Consider the following 20,018-nt stretch of genomic DNA (forward strand, 5'->3'; position numbering starts at 1 on the left):
GTCTCCATGGCAGCCGCCATCCTACCAGTGTTGACCTCGGTGTGTTGGCATGCTGGCACTATCACCTCAGCCTGAAGGTAGACGGACTGCTGCATCGTACTTTGCAGCCTGGGGAGTGCAGCTGATGTTCCCGGGCTCGCCTTTGTTGCTCCAGCAACTGAGGTATGACCAAGTGCAGAGGCTCATCATCTGACTCGGACTCATCAGATTTCTGGCCTCCAGCAGTCCTCCGAGAGCTGGAAGCCTGGGAAGTTGTTGTTGCTGCTACCAGCTATGGATCAGACAGTGCGATGGGGTCACCAAATTGTGACCCCGAGGCTACTCCAGAACTAGGACCCACGGAGATGTTTGTCTCTGCGCTGGTGGAGGGTGTGGGTGAGTGCTGTGACAGGCCTTCAGTTAGGGTGTATTCTTCCATGGTGCCTTTGGGGTTTTAGTCAAGGACTTGGGTCGTGGACCCCCTTGGCTGCTTCCTAGATGTGCCTGCAAAAGCAAAGAGGGATAATTAATGCATGACAGGGGACTGTGGATCAGGGGAACTGACTCACAGCATGATTGTCTGATGGATGTTGCACTGCTGGATCCTCATTTATTTGAGCACCGCCGACCTCACCGTCAGCAGAGGAACTGTCCAGATCATCGCTGGCCAGCAGGATGACCCTATTTTCAATATCTGTGAGGAAATTGCTTCACCATTCCGCAACCTCTCCCTTTTGTTGTGCGCCAGCTTTTCCTGCATGAATACATAGGGCGAGAGTGTAAGCAAGATGCCTGCCAGGCCAGATGATAAGTATGCCTGGCTCATGTGGGTGGTGAGTGGTGCCATGGAAGGGTGACGACACGATCTGTAGGGCAGATGAAGGTGTGTGAGAGAGTGAATGGTGATGCCCCTTGTACTGACAGTGAGATCCCTGTGGATGTGTGATGGGCTTATGAGTGTGTGAGTTGAGAATGATGAGAAGAGTGATTTACCCCGCAAAGCAGAGGAGATCATTCATCTTCTTTTGGCGCTGGATGGCTGTCCTCTTTTGCAGGGCGCTGGCGCTGACCACTGCTCTCACCACCTCCTATGCTGGATTGGTGAACTTGCTTGCTGGTCTTCGTTCAGAATGAGGGTAGAGGACTTAACGATGAGCCTCCACTGCTTCCAGTAGGGGCTCGAGAGAGGCAGCGCTAAATTTGGGGGCGGCATGTTTTCTCTCTTTGGCCTGCGGACGACCTTCTTATCATGCTGCCAATTGAGGCCCTTAAGCGGGTAATTAATGCCCACTTGATGGCCTCATCCTGCTGCCACTGATATCAATCCAGCAATGGGCAGGGAGTAGGGGAGCAGTGCTCGCCATGCAGGAAGTCCTACAAGCAAACCCTGGCATGTTTGTTTGCAGGCTCGCGAGGTGGTTCCCTTATTAAAAGGCGTACAATGCCTAGTCGAGGTACCCAGCATTGGGAAAGGGGAAGGGGACACCAAGTGCCACCTGCCTGCCCTTGATGCTGACTCCCCTTCCCTCAATGGGTCCCTTCCTGCCATCATTCACCTTGCCTGGGTGCCCCCTCAATCCAAGGCTTCGGATGGATGTTGTACCAGTAGCAGCCACTACCTCCCAGTGGCTCTGCTGAGTACAGAAGAGATGCCAGCCTCTGACTGGCTGGCAGCTGTTGTTGGGCAAGACTTCCATAATAAGGCCCATCGCTGACTTGTTAATTGCCTGATTGGCACATGATGTGGCCAAGAGCCTGTTCACCACCAAAAGATGCCTTTGTAAACTCTGTTTCTCTCTCAACACCTTGTGCCAGATCTGCTGTGTATCTCCAGCATTATGTTTTTGTTTCAGATTTCCAGCATCCGCTGTATTTTGCCTCTTGGGTCCAGGTCCATCTAATTCACCTCTTACCATCCTGGTTGTCAGATGGTACAATGATAATAAAGTTGTTGACTATTCATGATAGTCAGTCTCTATTAATTAATTTATAACAGACCCAGATATGAGATGATGCAAACCCTAATGATGGAAAGCTTTGGAAACTTATGGGCGTCATTTTACGCCAGCGGGGATTTTATGGTCCCGCCGAAGTCAAAGGATTTTCCCTGCCATGACGGAGCTGTAAAATTCCACCCCTAATGTTCCTTATATGTTCCCCCTAAACATGCTACACTTTACTTCCCACATATCATATATCACAAAACATTGTGGAACCTCAGAATCATACAGCATAGAAATTGCTTATTCAGCTCCTTGTGCACATGCTAATTTTTTTGATAGATCTATCCAGTTAGGTCCAAAGATTTGGATTCATAAATGCTGATTATCTTTGTGGAAAACTTTTTTTTAATTAACGTACAACAGAAATTATGGCATGGATTTTGCTGCCATTACTCCTCTGAATATGATAGCAACTTCTGGAGTCTGCATATGTGCCGTTAAGCATGGAAGTCCAAAAGTTGCTATCAATGATTCTTTGCGTCTCCAGAGGGTGCACTGTTGAGGCACCCCAAACTACAATCAATTAGAAATCATTGAGCTGGTGAGAACTTCCTCTTTTGCACTCTTAGTCTTGCTGTTAAAAACCCTTGAAAAATTATACCTTGTTGAATGAAGTGTAACTGGGTTTTAACAGCAAACTGAGTTCATAAATCTGACTAAACAGCCTCACTGGCCCTCAAAAGTGGAACTTAATATTTCTTGAATGTCAAATTTCTCCACCAAGGTAAGAAACTGCATGCATTTCTCAAGTAATATAATTTTTTAAGTTTGTTGATGGTATTTTAACCTTAATCCCATGTGTATAGTCCAATCAATATTTTGCTACCTGTAACATCAAAAACTAAATGTGAAGCGATTCAGTGGGTTTAACTGCCTTGTGTGCTGTCTGTGAGAACACTTCAATGTCATTGGCTGCTTACCTTGCTTGATGTCATCACTGTTGCTGAACATCTGGAGATCCAAGTGACTTGACGCCAGGTTCTAATGGACATTAGGAAAGGGGAAGTCTATGCCACAAAGATCAATATATCTTTGTGGGCAGCTTTCTTCGAGGTCAGTGGCGAGTGCCCTTGCTTCATTGCTGAATGTAAATTCTGGGCCACTGTACTCAATAAACAAAAATGACTGACATGTATGGAATCCAAATCCTTAAAGCAGTCTACTGGAGCTTGTGATATAGGTGGCACAAGTAGACAAAAAGTTAATAATTGCATGGATTTCCCTTGAATTCTCTTGCAGAACCCTGTTTGAAAAGCCTAGGCTTAAGATAATTTTGATAGAATGAATAGGGAGAAGCTGTTTCCACTTTCAGAAGGGTAGTTAACCAGAGGACATAGATTTAGCATAACTGCCAAAAACACTGGGGGTTGCTGGGTGTATGGGGGTGCAGTGATGAAGAGAATTTTTTTCACACAGCGAGTTCCAATGATCTGGAATGCACTGCCTGAAAGGGTGATGGAAGCAGATTCAACAGTAACATTCAAAAGGGAATTGGATCTATAATTAAACAGAAAAAACTTACAGTACTCTATGGGGAAAGAGCAGGGGGAGTGAGACTAATATGACCGAGCTTTCAAAGAACCGGAAGGCAGAAGGCACTGAATGGTCTATGATTCTGTGGTCCTTTGAGTCTACTTTGCTGGTTTAATCAAAAACTGAAAATCAGAAGGTGCTAAGTATGATCATAGATTCAACTTAGTTGTGTTAAACAGAAAACAAAGGACAATACAACTTAGCAAATCCAATTATTAAAATTACATTGTGAGTAAATAATGTGAAGCAAGAATAAGCAACTAAGTCACACAGCATTGTAAGTAGTAAAGTAATTACTCAGAATTGCAATCAAAGGCAAGTGAAATGAATCATTAGTACTACAGCCCACTCTGACGGCTATTACACTGAAATGAATTGAGTCTATTTATAAGCAAACCAATGAATAGCTAAACTGCGGTCAAATTGAAGCAAATCCAATTACCCGTGAAAGCATCACTGAGACCTTGTGAATCAAGTGAGAAGTTGCACGGTGACTAAAACAGCAAATGAGTAAATTGGATTGCACTAGACAGTTATTGATATGCTGACACCTTAAATTACAGTAAACAAAGTAAATCTGAATCAGTGCTCGAGGTCAACAAACATTTAATGAGGCGCCATTTCCATGAACGGTGAAGCAAGTTGAGTTGCATCAACTTCACTTGCAAAATGTTCTCATGCCACTTGCACATTGCACATGCGAAGGGGATCAGGCTCTTCTGGCAAGCGCCTCATTGTTCCCAGTCTCAGGAAAAAGGAAGGTTCACACATGAAGATGATGGCCCTTTAAAACAGTTGGTTTGAAATGCAGCTTCAATGCTTGATGTTCAACTGAGCTCGCCATCCACCTGGTGAAGTTGGCCGAAGACCTAAAGTATTTTAACAGCTGGGCTTTGGCACAATATTACTGGTGAGCTGCCTGTAAATACAGTTAGGTCACCAGTTTAGAAAGGCGGGCAGGGGGTTGGAATGCGGGGAGTGTTGGGAGGGGTGGTGGAATCTGCCTGTTTCTCCACCAAACAAAGTGGGCAGTATTTCCTTGTAGGGGAGAACTGTTATATTTTTATATTATTTATAAAGAACTGGAAACTAATTATTACGGGAACGTACATCTTGGGTGCCACATTTTGTTGCTGCACTAGGATCATGTGCTGGACAAAAATGTATCAGTCTATCAGTCCACTAGAAACATAGAGAAGAGAGAAATATGCTTGATGAAGCTCCAGCATTTTGAGTTTAAGTGTGATTATTTCTAGCTTATGAGAAAGAGAAGGCATGTCATGGTAGCAGGGGGTGTCTGTGAATAAAAGAACTCAAGCAGTTTAAATTATTTTAATGCAGTATTAGATTGAAAAATCAACCCTAAATAGTGCTAGAGTGAGAGAGAGAGAAGAACTGGGTAAATTGTGTGAAAATGAAATGGCCACTGCTGAAGCAATGAACGCACAGATCCAGTTTAGGATGAATTGGAAGGCTGATGATGTTGTAGAGACGTTAAGAAGTTTAAACAAAAGTTCAGAATGACATTCAGTAACTTTATGAAAGGCATTAGTGCAAAGGAAAGGGTCAGTTACATCCTTTTGTGGAAAGGAGATAAAGGGTTGAATTTGTTTAATAGCCAGGAGCTGAGTTATGATGTCATCAGAAATCAGATACAAAAACAGAAAATGCTGGAAAAATTCAGCAGGTCTGGCATTTAAATAATCTTTAAAATGCATCTGTGGAGAGAGAAAGAGAATTAACGAGCTCTGAAGAAGAGCCATATGGACTGAAAACAAGACTTCCAGCATCCACAGTATTTTGCTTTTATCAGGAACCAGATAATATTTTTGGAAAAATTCAGCGCACATCTCCAGCCAAAGACAAATCAGGGATCCACCAACATAAATTTCAAGACCTAAGGCAGGAATCAGGTGAGACTGATGACAATTTCACAACAAAGTTTAAAAATACAGCCATAGAATTCAAATTCAAGGACACAGATAAAAGGCTGCCAAATCAGCTCATTTGGGGCTCTACACCCTGGAGCACAAAGGGTTGTAAAGGACATGCTCAGAATATTGCAGGCTGTAGACACTGCCAAAGCAGGTGAGCAAACAGATGAAGATGCTGACGACTCAAATGGATAACTTTCAGTTAAGCCAAGAGAAGGGAAGTGGGGTTGATGCAATGAAACAGCAACAAAAGAATGCACACAAAAATAGAGAGAAAGCTATGGATGAGTTCACAGGTAGAAGGAAATGTCCAGCATAGGGATCAAACTGCAGAACTTGTGGAAATTCCAAGCACTGGGAAAATATGCAAAGGACAAAGAAAAAAGATGTTAAACATGTTATCAGAGACAGAGAAACATGGAAAATGAGAAGTAAAAAGAACCAAAACATCCATCGCAGATGACGATGAGTTTGTGGACACAATAGGCATAGGAACCATACAACTGCATGAAATGTCTGGAAGCAACAGTTCCCAGAGAGAAATAAAATCACACAACCAGTCAGATCAGAAAGAGGGTGAGAGATAAACCTACAACCATAAATCTGAAGCTGAAGCTTGATACCGGAGCACAGAGTAACATTATCCTGCTCACTCTACACCATAGGGTCTTTCCTGAAAATCTGAAAGAAAATGGTTACCCAAGGAAAGATGCTCTAAAACCAAGCAACAACATGCTAATTGCATAAGGTGGCGAGGCAGGGGCAGTGGAATTGAGATTCGACAGCTCGGGACAACCCAAATCAGAGGGACACACAAGGGGAAAGATGTTAACTGTATGTTCTACGTCAGTGAAACAGATGGTCCTGGGGTTGAGCAATTGCAAAGTGCTGCAGCTTATCTCGTTAAACCATGACATGAAGGATTCAGTTTAAGGCCTTTGAGATCGAGGGAAATTCTTAACCCTCCATTTGGCTTTTCTCTCACCGTAGTGGAGTTTGCCAAGTGGTGAATTTTATGGGGGTGCGTATTGCTCACCTAGCCCCCCACCCTCCCCATTACAAAGTCGGTCACAAACTGACCGACTTAAAAAAAAAGCCTGCCCCGTGGTGATAACATGCTGTTGGCAGCCTAAACAAGCAGAGTGTGGGATTTCCACCCCTTAGTGGGAGGAAGTCCTGCCCTTGAGAGCTGACGGTCAATCTGATGGTTGAGGGTAGTACACCCATTGAAAAGCACCCTCCAATCAGAAGCAAGGGAGATCTGGTGCTAATGTACCCAGAGTGTTTTGATGAGATGGTTGCATGCATTGAAGAATTTCAATATCACATCACCACTGATCCAGCAATGAAACCCATGATTCACCCCCCATGTAAGGTACCAACAGAACTAAAAGGAAAGCTTGAAAGAGAGCTCCAAGAGAAGGGAGAAAAGATGATGATGGCCAGAGTCACAGATTGGGGGTCAGAGTTTTACTCGTGCAAATTGGGACTGCTGCCTTCCCGCACATGCATAAAATCTGGTGAGATGGTGTTATGTCATGAACCCAGCATCAACACACTGTTTTTCATAATATGTAGCCACAGGCTGAAATTGGCAACCTACTGGCCATTTTAAAAAATCATTACCGGTAATTGAGCTTGTTTATAAACTAATTGACCTGGATATCACACTGCCCATGCCATTATGTGGTTGGCTGGACAGGTGGGCAAGAGTAGGGAATCTTTTTCACTGAGGTGAAAAAGCAGGAAGGAAGGGGGCGTACATCTTTTGGGTGTGTCCTGTGCACATCGGGGGCACCCACCCCAAAGATGATAACCCCTCTCCCCATTTGTGGCTCTCCACATGGCCTCCAAAACCTGTCTGAGTGTGCCTGATCCCTCTCCACCCAAAACTCATGGACATCCTTGAGTCCAGGATCTGTTACTCTCTTCTTTGTGGGTCCATTTGCAATCCCAGCTGTGCCCAATGAGTTCCGACACTGCCAGGACTGCTAGAGTTGCCAGCCAATCAGATTTGCCGGCAGCTCTCGAGGGCGTGATTTCCTCTCACTGAGGGGTGGAAATCCTGGCTGTCAGCAGTGTGTTATCACCGCGGGGAGGGCTTTTTTTAAGTTGGTTGATTTGCGACCAACTTTTCTAATGGGAAGGGGGGGTGGGGAGGCGAGCAATACGCACCCCCATAAAATTCACCACTTGGTAAATTCCATCATGGTGAGAGGGAAGCCAAAGATCTTAATCAAACAATGAAGAGGGATCACTACCCTGTTCCAACACTAGAAGAGATCACAGCAACAGTGGGAGGGACAAAAGTTTTCAACAAACTTGATGCCAGAAATGGCTACTGGAACTTGAAGCTTGACAAGGAACCTTGACTGATGATAGCATTCAACACACCCTTTGGCAAAAGCAAAATCTTGCACCTACCTTTTGACCTTAAAATGAGCCAGGATGTTTTCCAGCAGAATGTAGACTTGGCATACAGAGGGTGTAAAGGAGCAGTTGACATAGCTGATGATATCCAGGTCTATGATGTAGATGAGAAAAATCATGACCGTCATCTACATGAAACCATGGAGAGAATCAGGAAAACTGGGATCAAGCTAAACGCAGACAAATGCATTGTGAAGGTGATGGATGCAGTTATTGAATGTTGCACACCCCTGATGTAGTCAAGACGAATCCTGAAAAAAGTCACAGTTATCTTAGGGTTCGAAGCTCCAAAGACAAGAAAGAGTAGAAAAGTTTATTTGGCCTTAGCCCTTTCGTGAGCTCTTTTATACCTTAACATGCCAGAACACATGGCAAACCCATGAGAGCTGAAGAAAGAAGATGCTGAGTACCAGTAATGTTATTTGTAAAGAAATAGGAATTAATTGTTAAGAGAATATATATCCAGTTTGCCACATTTTACTGACAGAATAGATCAGTGAATTAGAGCTTTGAATCAAGCAATGTTTTCCCTGGGGTGCAGCTGTTTCAACTGTTTACTGAATGTCAGGGATTTCAGCCAAGACTAAATAATGAAGCCTAGCTGAGAGCCCAGACACCCATGACAGTGTTGAAACAGTTGCAAAGGAAAAAACATTGCTTGACTGACTGCTCTGTCTCTCTCAAAGATAAAAACAAAAAGCTAAAAGCTACTGCGGATGCTGGAAATCCAAAACAAAAACAGAATTACCTGGAAAAACTCAGCACGTCTGGCAGCATCGGCGGAGAAGAAATCAGTTAACGTTTCGAGCCTTCATGGCCCTTCGGCAGAACTGCCAAAGTTCTGCCGAAGGGCCATGAAGGCTCAAAACGTTAACTGATTTCTTCTCCGCCGATGCTGCCAGACTTGCTGAGTTTTTCCAGGTAATTCTGTTTTTGCTCTGTCTCTCTGTTCTAGTCTGTCAGTTGCACAGTGTTAATTTCACAAGATAAAGTGATTTCAAGTGCTTGCAGTTTCTGCTATTGATATTTTAAAGGGCCTGGATGATTGACACTTATATTGGGCTGTAGTGAAAGGAGATTTGTTTTAAGAGAATGGTGAGTCCTGAATGAATGACTTTTAAAAAGCTTATTTTTAACACATACTATTGTCACTATAGGGTTAATTACCAGAGTATATAGTGGATGAATGGGCATTGAAGTGCTATAGCTTGACATGGAGGGTATGAGGGGCCAGGGGGAATGGGCAGAGGGCATAGCCTGGCATGGTGGTCTTTGGATAAGACCTTTTGAACTTACCTTTCAAAAGGTTTCCTCATCCAGACTATGGTTCTCAACACCTCTGAGATGTCATCAATGACGAGTCCTTTAAAAGCTGCCCAATTCTATGAAAATAGTGGAGAAATGGGACATGCCTACCCCTACTCTGGAGCTGGACAGATTGAGAGCGCAGGGTCCGATCTCGCAACCCACAAAAGCGAGCCGCCCTTACGCTGCACTGGTGAAAATTGCAAAGCCCAGTCTGCCCAACTCCATGAATATCCAGCTCATGGAGAGCAGCAAGATATGCTCGATGAAGGTCCAACATTTTAAGTAAAGTGTAATTATTTTGAACTCATGGGAACCAAAAGACATAACAAGAATCAAGGGAACATCAGTAGTCAGAGAACATTAATGCTCCTTCTGCACCCACAGAGAAAGCATTATTAAAAATGTAGCTAGAGAAAATAAAAGATAAAATAGCAACTTTCATAACCTAGGGCCATTCTAAAGCCGTTTACAGCCAATGAAGTGCTTTTGAAGTGCAGAATTGCTGTAATCCTATTATGCATCACTGGTTTAGCCTCTTTAGATTGAGTGTCACTCATGGTATGGGCATAATATCTTTCAATTCTTTGAAACTTCTTTCTAATGTTGTACTACTCTTGATTTCTCTTCATACTCAAAATGTTCACTTTTATTCTTTTGTGAGTGGTGGCCTTGTTGGTTCTATTGATAGAATTGATCAGCAGACACTTCCTATGTGGAAATTTATAGTTTATGTAAAAAGGTACTCAGCAGCAACTACATGTGAGCTTTCACTTCAAACACTATCTATCCACGACTGACTACCAACTATAGAGATAGCCTCCTATTGGATACTGAAGATAATGTAATCTTCCTAAACAAGCATAATTCTTAAAGGTATATTACACACTAAATAAAACCATAATTACCACATCCCTCCCACTTTACTCGGACATACATCTCATTTACAAGTACAATTTTTTCAAGACAGCAAAACATTTACATTGGTAAGTAATTTACAAGTTCAGTCTTTCTGGAGGCTTCCTTGTGCGTGTAGAGCATCTCAGCTCTACAACTTCAGATGCTTTGTCAGGAACCTCCTTTTCAGGAGTTGCCTGAACATCAGGTTCTTTGATGGGCACTTGCAGTTCTGTATCCTCAACCCTTACAGGAACATCAGACATGTCTGTGCTGGGTTGAATTCTCTCAACAGGAAACACTGACCTAATCGTAAACATCAGTGGAATCAATTCTTGGTGATTTGTTTCTCTCTTCCTCAGATGAGCCACATGTCTCCATATGACTTGGATTTCCACCTCCACTTGTTAAGGTATAAGTCCAGTCATTGCACTTATTTCACCCAGTAATCACTTTGGTCCTTTTCCAAAGTTCTTCACTGTTATGACATAGCCAATGGTAACTGCTGAGTTGTTCAAACCCCAAAGGGAAACTTGAAACAGCTGCCATAACTTATTTTGCAATTTGTATAAATTTCGAGATGCATGCCTTGAATTCAGTAGCAATAAGACCACCAAGTCTTATTGGTTTTTACAAAGCTAGATTAAATATTTATTAAGAAGAGAAATTATTTTAAACACTTAAATAGATCTAGAAATTACCACTATTATAACTTCTAAATCTGACTCCCAGTTACACTTTCGATAAGGCAACAGTAAGCCACATAGACTTTAAAAGACCCAGGCAAAGTGACACACAATACCCTGAACCAGTCGAATTCAAAGTGAGTTTTCTTAACTTCAGTTCTTTGAAAACAGTAGCTTGAGGCATAGATGCTGAAGGCTGTTCACACTTGTTGGATCTTAAAAATGCCTACCCTTATGCACAGCCTTCACACCTTTATATGTATTTTCCCCTTTGAATGCAAATTCCCATTGTTTCACTATGTCATTGGACTTTACCTTTCTGATAATAAAAATCTCTCATAGCACTAAATTTTGCCAGTAATCTTTGGGGAAAATAACCACACTGGACAGAATTTTCCCTTTGGCGTGCAGGGGTGGGCCCCACATGCCGATGTGTAAAATGACTTGAGGTGATGTCGGGTGTGCACGCCATCACGATATTTCGGAAGGTGGGCACTGAGTTCAGAGACATGCCCGCCATTAATTAACGGGCCAGTTAAGGTCCTTGAGGCAGCAACTGCGATTTTTCGCAGCCCGTGCGATCTTCAGGACGTCGCACAGGCGCAACTCCACAGGAGGCATAAGAGGGGTGTTTGGAGTCGCGAATGTGATCTTTCAGGTGTTTAAGTGTGAAATTTACTGATACCTGCCTGTGTGAGCAGGAATACTTGAAAACTCATACCAGCTGCTTGGAGAGGAGTAAAAGCCTTGGTCAGGACTCTACAGTAAAGATCATTTCTGGGGCCTGCATCTTTCAGGAAGCCTTCCTTTATCCTGGGAATGGGAGTTGTGCTCTCCACTGGAGGCACCTCCTCTGTGGAGGAGGAAGGGAGGGCCAGAAAGGGGAGGAGGCCAGGAGTCCACATTCAGCCTCCATGGGAGCCACCTTTGGGAGGACAGGCACAGGCACAAGGGGCACAGGGTCAACAGGAAATCCAAGGCGGAAGGGGCCACAGAAGACGCCACTATCCTGCTGCCAGGGTATACAGGCGGCAAAGCAGCTACCTCAATATGTCTGAGGTCTATTGCCGAAAGAGGCTCTGCCTCTCAAGGGAGACAGTCAACTATACCTGTCAGATGATAGGCCCTGAGATCTCTGCAAACTCTGTAGGTGGGCAGACCATGCCAGTGGCTCTAAAGGTCACAGCTGCCTTCAACCTTTATGCCTCTGGCTCTTTCCAGGGGTCGGTGGGTGATCTCTGTGGAGTCTCCCAATCAGCTGTCCACACTTGTGTCAAGCAGGTGACAGACGCTCTATTCAGACGTGCATTGACTTTCATCCACTACCGCTTAGATGAGGCCAGCCAGATAGTGAGTCAGAAACTTCACAGCGATTGCTGACTTCCCCTGCGTCCAGGGTGAAATAGACTGTACACATGTGGCCATCAAAATGCCAGCAGGTGAGCCCGGTGCCTTCATCAACAGGAAGGGCTTCCACTCCAGGAACATGCAGATAGTGTGTGATGACAGGATGCTGATTCTACAAGTCTGTGCAAGGTACCCAGGCAGCTCCCATGACGCTTACATCCTCAGACACTCCCAGGTGCCGGGGCTCTTCAGTGCTCCAGCCCGGCTGGATGGATGGCTGCTGGGTGACAAGGGCTATCCCCTCAAAATGTGGCTCATGACGCTTCTCCGCCATCCAAGAACAGAGGCTGAGCAGTGGTAGAATAGGAGCCACGCCTCCACTAGGGCTGTGGTGGAGAGAGACATCGGTCTTCTCAAGATGCGCTTCCGATGCCTGGACCGTTCAGGTGGCGCACTCCAGTACCCCCCAGATTGTGTGTCGCTGATAGTGGTTGAATGCTGTGCTCTCCACAATCTGGCACTGGAAAGGAGTGATGCAGTGCATGAGGAAGACGTAGACGCAGTTGCTCCGGATGCACACAATGAGTCCAGCAGTGAGTCTGAGGATGAGGACGCTCTGAGAAATGCTGAGGGGGTAGATGCTGACCCGTGCATACTCCAGGGAGACAGGGATGCCCAGAAGCCTTTAATCCAAAGAACCTTCAGCTAGCACACCACAGATGAACCTTCAGCACACGCCAGGGCTGTAAGCTCCACACTCGATATCTGAGTGCTAAATCAGCCTGGATAATAACATTAACTAAGACCCTTGTTAATAAAGCTCAATGTCAAACAACTTAGTCATAACATCATGGGTTCCCATCCACTTGCAGAAGTAAGGAATCACCCTGAGGCATGGCAACATGTCAACATTTATTGAGGGAACAAATGTAACTTCACTAAGCAAAACAAAGGTGTTGGACATCACACCAAGTCTTCCAGAAACTACTTTGGGCCAACATAAAAGCACCAGTGAGAAACCTGTGGTGTGCCTAAGTGCCTTAAATTTGTGCTTACAGGTGCAACGTCTAGGTGCTGTCCCCTCACTGGCAATGGCATCTGAGACAGCCTGCCCATTGTGCTGTCCTGTTGGCCTTGATAACCTTGGCGGGCTTCCTCTGGCCCGTGGAGCCTTTGATGGCCCCACCTGGGAGGGAGCGGCTAGTTGCATAGCTGGCATCTCCCCAGTTACTGCAGCCTCATCGGATGCCATGGTCACTGGCAGAGGGGTGGTGGAGCTGCTGCCCTCATCCGGAGCACCATGAGAGGAGCCTGCAGAGACGACAGGCAGCTGCTGTGCCGACGTGAAGTCGCTTCGGACCTCCCTGCTCACCTTGGATGGGTGGTCACCGAGCTGGGATACTTAGTGCCCAAACCATCTCCCACACTGGCACTGACCAGCTGTGGCCAATGACATTGTGAGAGATTTCAGGGCCGAGCACAACCCCAGGAGGACCTGGTTATTCTCCTGGAGGAGCCTCTCTGCGAGAGTCGCCACTCTCTCCATGGAGGAAGCATGGAGCTCGGCCATGAGGCTCATTGCATCGGTGACGCTCCGCATGGACTCCTCTGGCACAGGCACCATGCCACGCATAGCTTCATGTATCCCCGCCAGATTACCCCGCATACCCTGCTGCACTTCCAGCGTTTGCTGCCTCTTGTCGACTCCAGAGGCACATCATCAGCCACCAACCGAGCGTGTAACTGGTCCCCAGCAGTCCCCCGACTGCTGGTGCCCTGGGCACTCTCTGTCTCTGCCTGTACCTCAAACAAGTGTGAAGTGCCCTCACCGCCAGCCCCGGGACACTAGCTGAAGATCTAATTCTCACAGAGGTGCTAGTATCTGTGCTGGTGCCTGCCTGGCTGAGATGGTGTGATGCTGGTGAGTGGATTTCCTCTGGAGCCTCAGGGGTGAGAGGTGGGCCCTCTGCCTCCTGTTCCCGGCCCTGCTCCAGTGATGCTGAAAGGAAGAAAAAGGACATTTGATTAGTTGCAGTGCAGACAATGTCAAACTGCATGCCGCTCCCCCAGATCATTATACGCTCATCCTTCCATAATCAATGGTCAACCCATGTTGCAAACTTCAATCACTGAGCATTCAGCAGTACCATGGCTTCTGGGGCACACATGGTGACCTAAGTGCTTGCCAAACACACCTCCCCGTGGCACCCCAGCCTCATCAACACTGATGGACCTGGGAGCATGGCACCTCTCAAGATGCATGGCCTGTTGCTCGTAAGGTACTAGGAACACCAACTGGGCCTGCCGTCCACCAGTCCGCATTCGTTCCGATGCATTGTGTGCAGTCTTCTCCTAAAAAGGAGAGAAGAGCATTGACTAGTCCAGCCTGCACCTGAATTCTCATTGCATCCCTGCCAACCCAGCCAGAGTGGGACATTGCAGGGCTCCAGTTGCAATATAAAACTCAAAATACTGCAATGCCAACATCAAACGCAAAGTCTCCTTTTCGATCATTGAATATCTTCGCTGTTGTGCATTAAAATTCCATGAAATATACCCTATTGGTTTTTCAATTCCAGTGTCATCTTCGTGTAAAAGTATGGCCCCAATGCCTATATCACTTGCATCAATGACCAACTTAAATTGCTTGGTGTAATTAGGTACTGTGAAAACTGGTGTCATAGTTAATACGGTTTTCAAACTGTCAGATGCCTTCTGACACTCCTGTCTCCATTCGAAACTTCTTGTTATTTTTGAATAGTTCAGTCTGTGGAGCAACCACACTGCTAAAATTTGGTACAAATTTCCAATAAAACTTACTCATGCTCAGAAATCTCAAAACTTCTTGTTTAGTTGTAGGCATAGGGAAATCCATGATAGCCTTGTTTTTCACATCTCTCGGAGCCACCTTACCATGTCCAATGGTATGGCCTAGATACGTAACTTGCATTTTTGCAAATTCATTTTTAGCCAAGTTCATCTCCAAATTAGCTTCTTGTAATTGAGTAAATAATTATTCCAGATGTTGTAAATGCTCCTCCCATGTCTGACTGAAAACTACCAAGTCATTAATATAAACAGCACAATTGCTCAGCCCTGCAAGTACCTTGTTTGTCAGTCTTTGAAATGTTGCAGGTGCACTTTTCATACCAAATGGCATGACTTAAACTGATATAGTCTATCTGGTGTCACAAAAATCGACATCTCCTTTGCTCTCTCCGATAACAGTACTTGCCAATATCCTTTTAGCAAGTCAATCTTTGCGATAAATTTTGATTGTCCCATTTTCTCAATGCAATCTTCCAACCGTGGTATAGGATATGAGTCTGCCTTTGTCAACGCATTCACTTTTCGATAGTCCACACACAGGGCGGGGTCTTCCAGCCCCGCCCACTGCCGGGATTGTCTGGTCCTGCCAAAAGTCAATGGACTTTTAACTGGGGCGCCAAATTTCCCATGGCAGGTCCCACCACGGTGGGGCCAGAAAACTCCAGCCACAGTCTTTGGGTTCCATTCAGCTTTGGTACAATAACACAAGGCGAACTATAATAACTGCAACTAGACTCAATTATATAATTTTGAAGCATCGTGTCAATTTATTTTTGTACTTGTGATTACTTTGCCAGATTTAATCTATAGGGATGTTGCCTTATCGAAGATGAAACTTCAATAGACACATCATGTGTAACTAAATTTGTCATTCCCAGCTTAATTCCACAAATATCTTTGTGTGACCACAATAGCTTTTCCAATTCGCTTTGACAGTTTTCTGGAAGGTAATTCAATATTACATTTAAATTTTCAAGTACCCCCTCATTATCCAATTTGTTTAGAGGAAAATCATAAGATCATGAGACCATAAAAGTAGGGGCAGAAGTAAGCCATTCGGCCCATCGAGTCTGCTCTGCCATTCAACAAGATTATGGCTAAGTTTATAATCCTCAACTCCACTCTCCTGCTTTTTTCCCATAACCCTTGATTCCCTTACTGATTAAAAATCTGTCTATCTCAGCTTTGAATATACTTAACAAACCAGCCTCTGCATTAAAGCCTATGCAGTAAAGAATTCCACAAGTTCACAACCCTCTGAGAGAAGAAAATCCTCCTCATTTCTGTCTTAAATGCTTGAATCCTTAGTCTGAAATTATACCCTCTGGTCCTAGGCTCTCCCACAAAGGGAAACAACCTCTCAGCATCTACCCTGTCAAGCCCCCTAAGAATCTTATATTTTTCAATAAGGTTGCCTCTATTCTTCTAAATTCCGATGAGTACAGGCCCAAACTACTCAACCTCTCCTCATAAGAAAATCCCCCCATATCCAGGATCAACCTAGGGAACATTCTCTGGACTGCCTCCAATGTCAATATATCTTTCCTTAGATAAGGGGATCAAAACTGTTCACAGTATTCTAGGTATGGTCCAATTAGTGCCTTGTATAGTTTTAGCAAGACTTCCCTATTTTTATACTCCATTCCCTTTGAAATAAAGGCCAACATTCCATTTGCCTTCCCTATTACCTGCTGAACTTGTATGCTAGCTTTTTGTGATAAATGCATGAGCACCCCCAAATCCCTCTGTGCTGCAGAGTTATGCAGTCTTTCTCCATTTAAATAATATTCAGCTCCTCTATTCTTCCTACCAAAGTACATAACCTCATATTTTCCCACATTATATTCTATCTGCCAAGGTTTTGCCCACTCACTTAACCTGTCTATGCCCCTCTCGACTCCTTGTGTCATCTTCACCACATGCATTCCCACCTATTTTTGTGTCCACCGCAAACTTAGCGATAGTACATTCATTTCCCTCATCTATGTCATTAACATATATTGTAAATAAATGTGGCCCTAGCACTGATCCCTGTGGCACTCCACTAGTTACAGGTTGCCATCCTAAAAATGCCCCCCTTATCCCAACTATCTGTCTTCTATCAGTTAGCCACTCCTCTATCCATGCTAAAATACTACCCACAACACCATGGGCTCTTATCTCATTAAGTAGCCTTATGTGCGGTACTTTATCGAATGTCTTTTGGAAATCAAATATATCACATCTACTGGTTCCCCTTTATCTATTCTGCTCATTACCCCCTCAAAGAATTCTAATAAATTTGCCAAACATGATTTCCCCTTAATGAAGCCATGCTGAACTGTTTGGTTATATTATGTATTTCTAAATGCTCTGCTTTTATATCCTTTATAATAGACCCTAACATTTTCCCAATAACTGGCCAATGGTTACCTGTTTTTGTCTCCCTCCCTTTTTGAATAAGGGTGTTACATTGGCAGTTTTCCAATCCTCTGGGACTTTTCCAGAATCTAAGGATTCTTGGAAGATTACTACCAGTGTCTCCACTATCTCTGTAACTACTTCCTTTAATATCCTAGGATGCAACCCTACAGGTCCAGGGGACTTATCAGCCCTTAGCCCCATTAGTTACCCTGGTACATTTTCTCGATTGATAGTTATTGCATTTCTTTCTTTCCCCCCTTTTTCCCCTTGATCATTTCGTATTTTTGGCACGCTATTAGTGTCTTCTACCACGATGTGAAGTATTTATTCAACTCCTCAGCCATTTCCTGGTTCCCCATTATTATTTCCCCAGCCTCATTCTCTATGGTGCCTATATTGACTTTGGCCTCTCTCTTCTTTTTTATATATTTAAAGAATCTCTTAATGTCGTCCATTTTTATATTACTTGCTAGTTTACCCTCAAAAGTTTATTTTCTCCCTCTATTATTTTTTTGGTCATCTTCTGTTGGTTTTTAAAACTTTCCCAGTCTTCTGGTTTACCACTAATCTTTGCCACATTGTATGTTATTTCATTCAATTTGATACTATCCTTAACTTCCTTGGTTAACTATGGTTGGTTTATCCCCTTCCTAGAATCCTTCTCCCTAACTGGGATATATCTTTGTTGTGAGTCATGAGCTATTTTCTTAAATGTCTGCCATTGTTCATTAACCGTCTTTACTGTTAAACTCCTTTACCAGTCCACTCCAGCCAACTCTGCCCTCATTCTTTTATAATTACCCTTGTTTAAGTTTAGCATAGTTGTTTCCAACCCAAGTTTCTCACTCTCAAACTGAATGCTAAATTCTACCATGTTATAGTCAGTGTTTCCTAAGCGATCTTTTACTCTGAGATCATTTATTAAACCTGCCTCATTAAACATTACCAGATCCAAAATAGCCTGATCCCTGGTTGGATTCATAACATATTATTCTAGGAAACTGTCCCGGATACATTCTATGAATTTTTGCTCGTGGCTACCTCTGCCAATTGCCTTTTTTACATGCCCTTATTATCTCCTGATTTATTCTCTGTCTTACAGCATAGCTACTGTTAGGGGGCCTATAGACTACTCTCATCAGTGTCTTCTTTCCTTTGTTATTTCTTACCTCCATCTATATGGATTCTACATCTTCCGATCCAAGATCATTTCTTGCAATCGTATTATTCCGTCTCGTGCTAATGAAGCTACTCCACCACCCTTTCTTTCCTGCCTGTCCTTTTTAAAAGTCACATACCCTTGAATACTTAGTTCCTAGCTTTGATCTCCTTGTAACCATGTCTCCATAACGGCTATAAGATCATATCCATTAACCTCTATTTGTGCATTAATTCATTTATTTTGTTCTGAATATTATGTGCATTTAAGTAAAGAACTATTAATTTTGCTTTTTTATCATTTTTTCCTTTTGACCCTATTTGCTGCTTTTGTTTAAGTTTGTACACTCTGTCCCTTCCTGTCACACTCTGGGTATCATTGCCTAAATAACTGCCCTGCAATGCTGCCATATCCTTCTGCTTTGTAAGCCTACATATCCCCTCACCAGAACCCTCCCCCGACCCTCTATTAAGTTTAAAGCCCTCTCTACAGCCCTAGTTATTCGATTTGCCAGGACACTGGTCCCAGCATGGTTCAAATGAAGCCCGTCCCATCAGAACAGCTCCCTTCTACCTCAGTACTGGTGCCAGTGCCTCATGAACTGAAACCCATTCCTCCCACAACAATCTTTGAGCCACGCATTTAACTCCTTGACTTTATTTATTCTATGTCAGTTTTCCTGTGGTTCAGGTAGTAATCCCAAGGTTATTACCTTGGAGGTTTTGCTTTTTAATTTAGCTCCTAATTGTTCAAATTCTTTCAGCAGGACTTCCTTTCTATTCCCATCAATGTCGTTGGTACCAAATTTCAGAATCCTGCATTTCTACTTCTTTCTCATTATCTACCACAACTAACACTTCCTTTTGGTCCTCTTCCCTGTCAAAGTACTTTTTAAAGCATATTTACATGGCACACCCTCTGCTTCTTTCTTCGATCTGAAATATTTCATAAATAATTCACTTCACTCAATTTCTTTTCAATCTTGTAAGGCCCACTAAACCTTGCCTTTAATGAGTCACCCAGTACTGGTAGCAGAACTGACACTTTCTCCCCAGTGTTATGACACAGCCGATGCTAAATACTGAGTTGTTCAAATCCCAAAGGGACACTTGAAACAACTGCCACTACTTGTTTTGCAGCTTGTATAAATTTTGAGATGCGTGCCTTGAATTCAGTAGTAATAAGGCCACCAAGTCTTATATGTTTTACAAAACAAGATTAACATTTATTAATAAGAGAAATTATTTTAAATACATAGATCTACAAATAGATCTACAAATTACTACTATGATAACTTCTAAATGCCCTAATCAATCAAACTCCCATTTAAACTTTTGTTAAGGCAACAATAAGCCACATAGATTTTAAAAGACACAGGCAAAGAAATATGATACCCTGAACAAGTCAAATTCAAAGTGAGTTTTCTTAACTTCAGTCCTTTGAAGACAGCAGCTTGAGGCATAGATGCTGAAGGTTTTTCACATTTGTAAGATTTTAAAATGCCTACCCTTAC

Source organism: Cetorhinus maximus, chromosome 2 (assembly GCF_964194155.1).
Source record: "Cetorhinus maximus chromosome 2, sCetMax3.hap1.1, whole genome shotgun sequence".
NCBI lineage: Eukaryota > Metazoa > Chordata > Chondrichthyes > Lamniformes > Cetorhinidae > Cetorhinus > Cetorhinus maximus.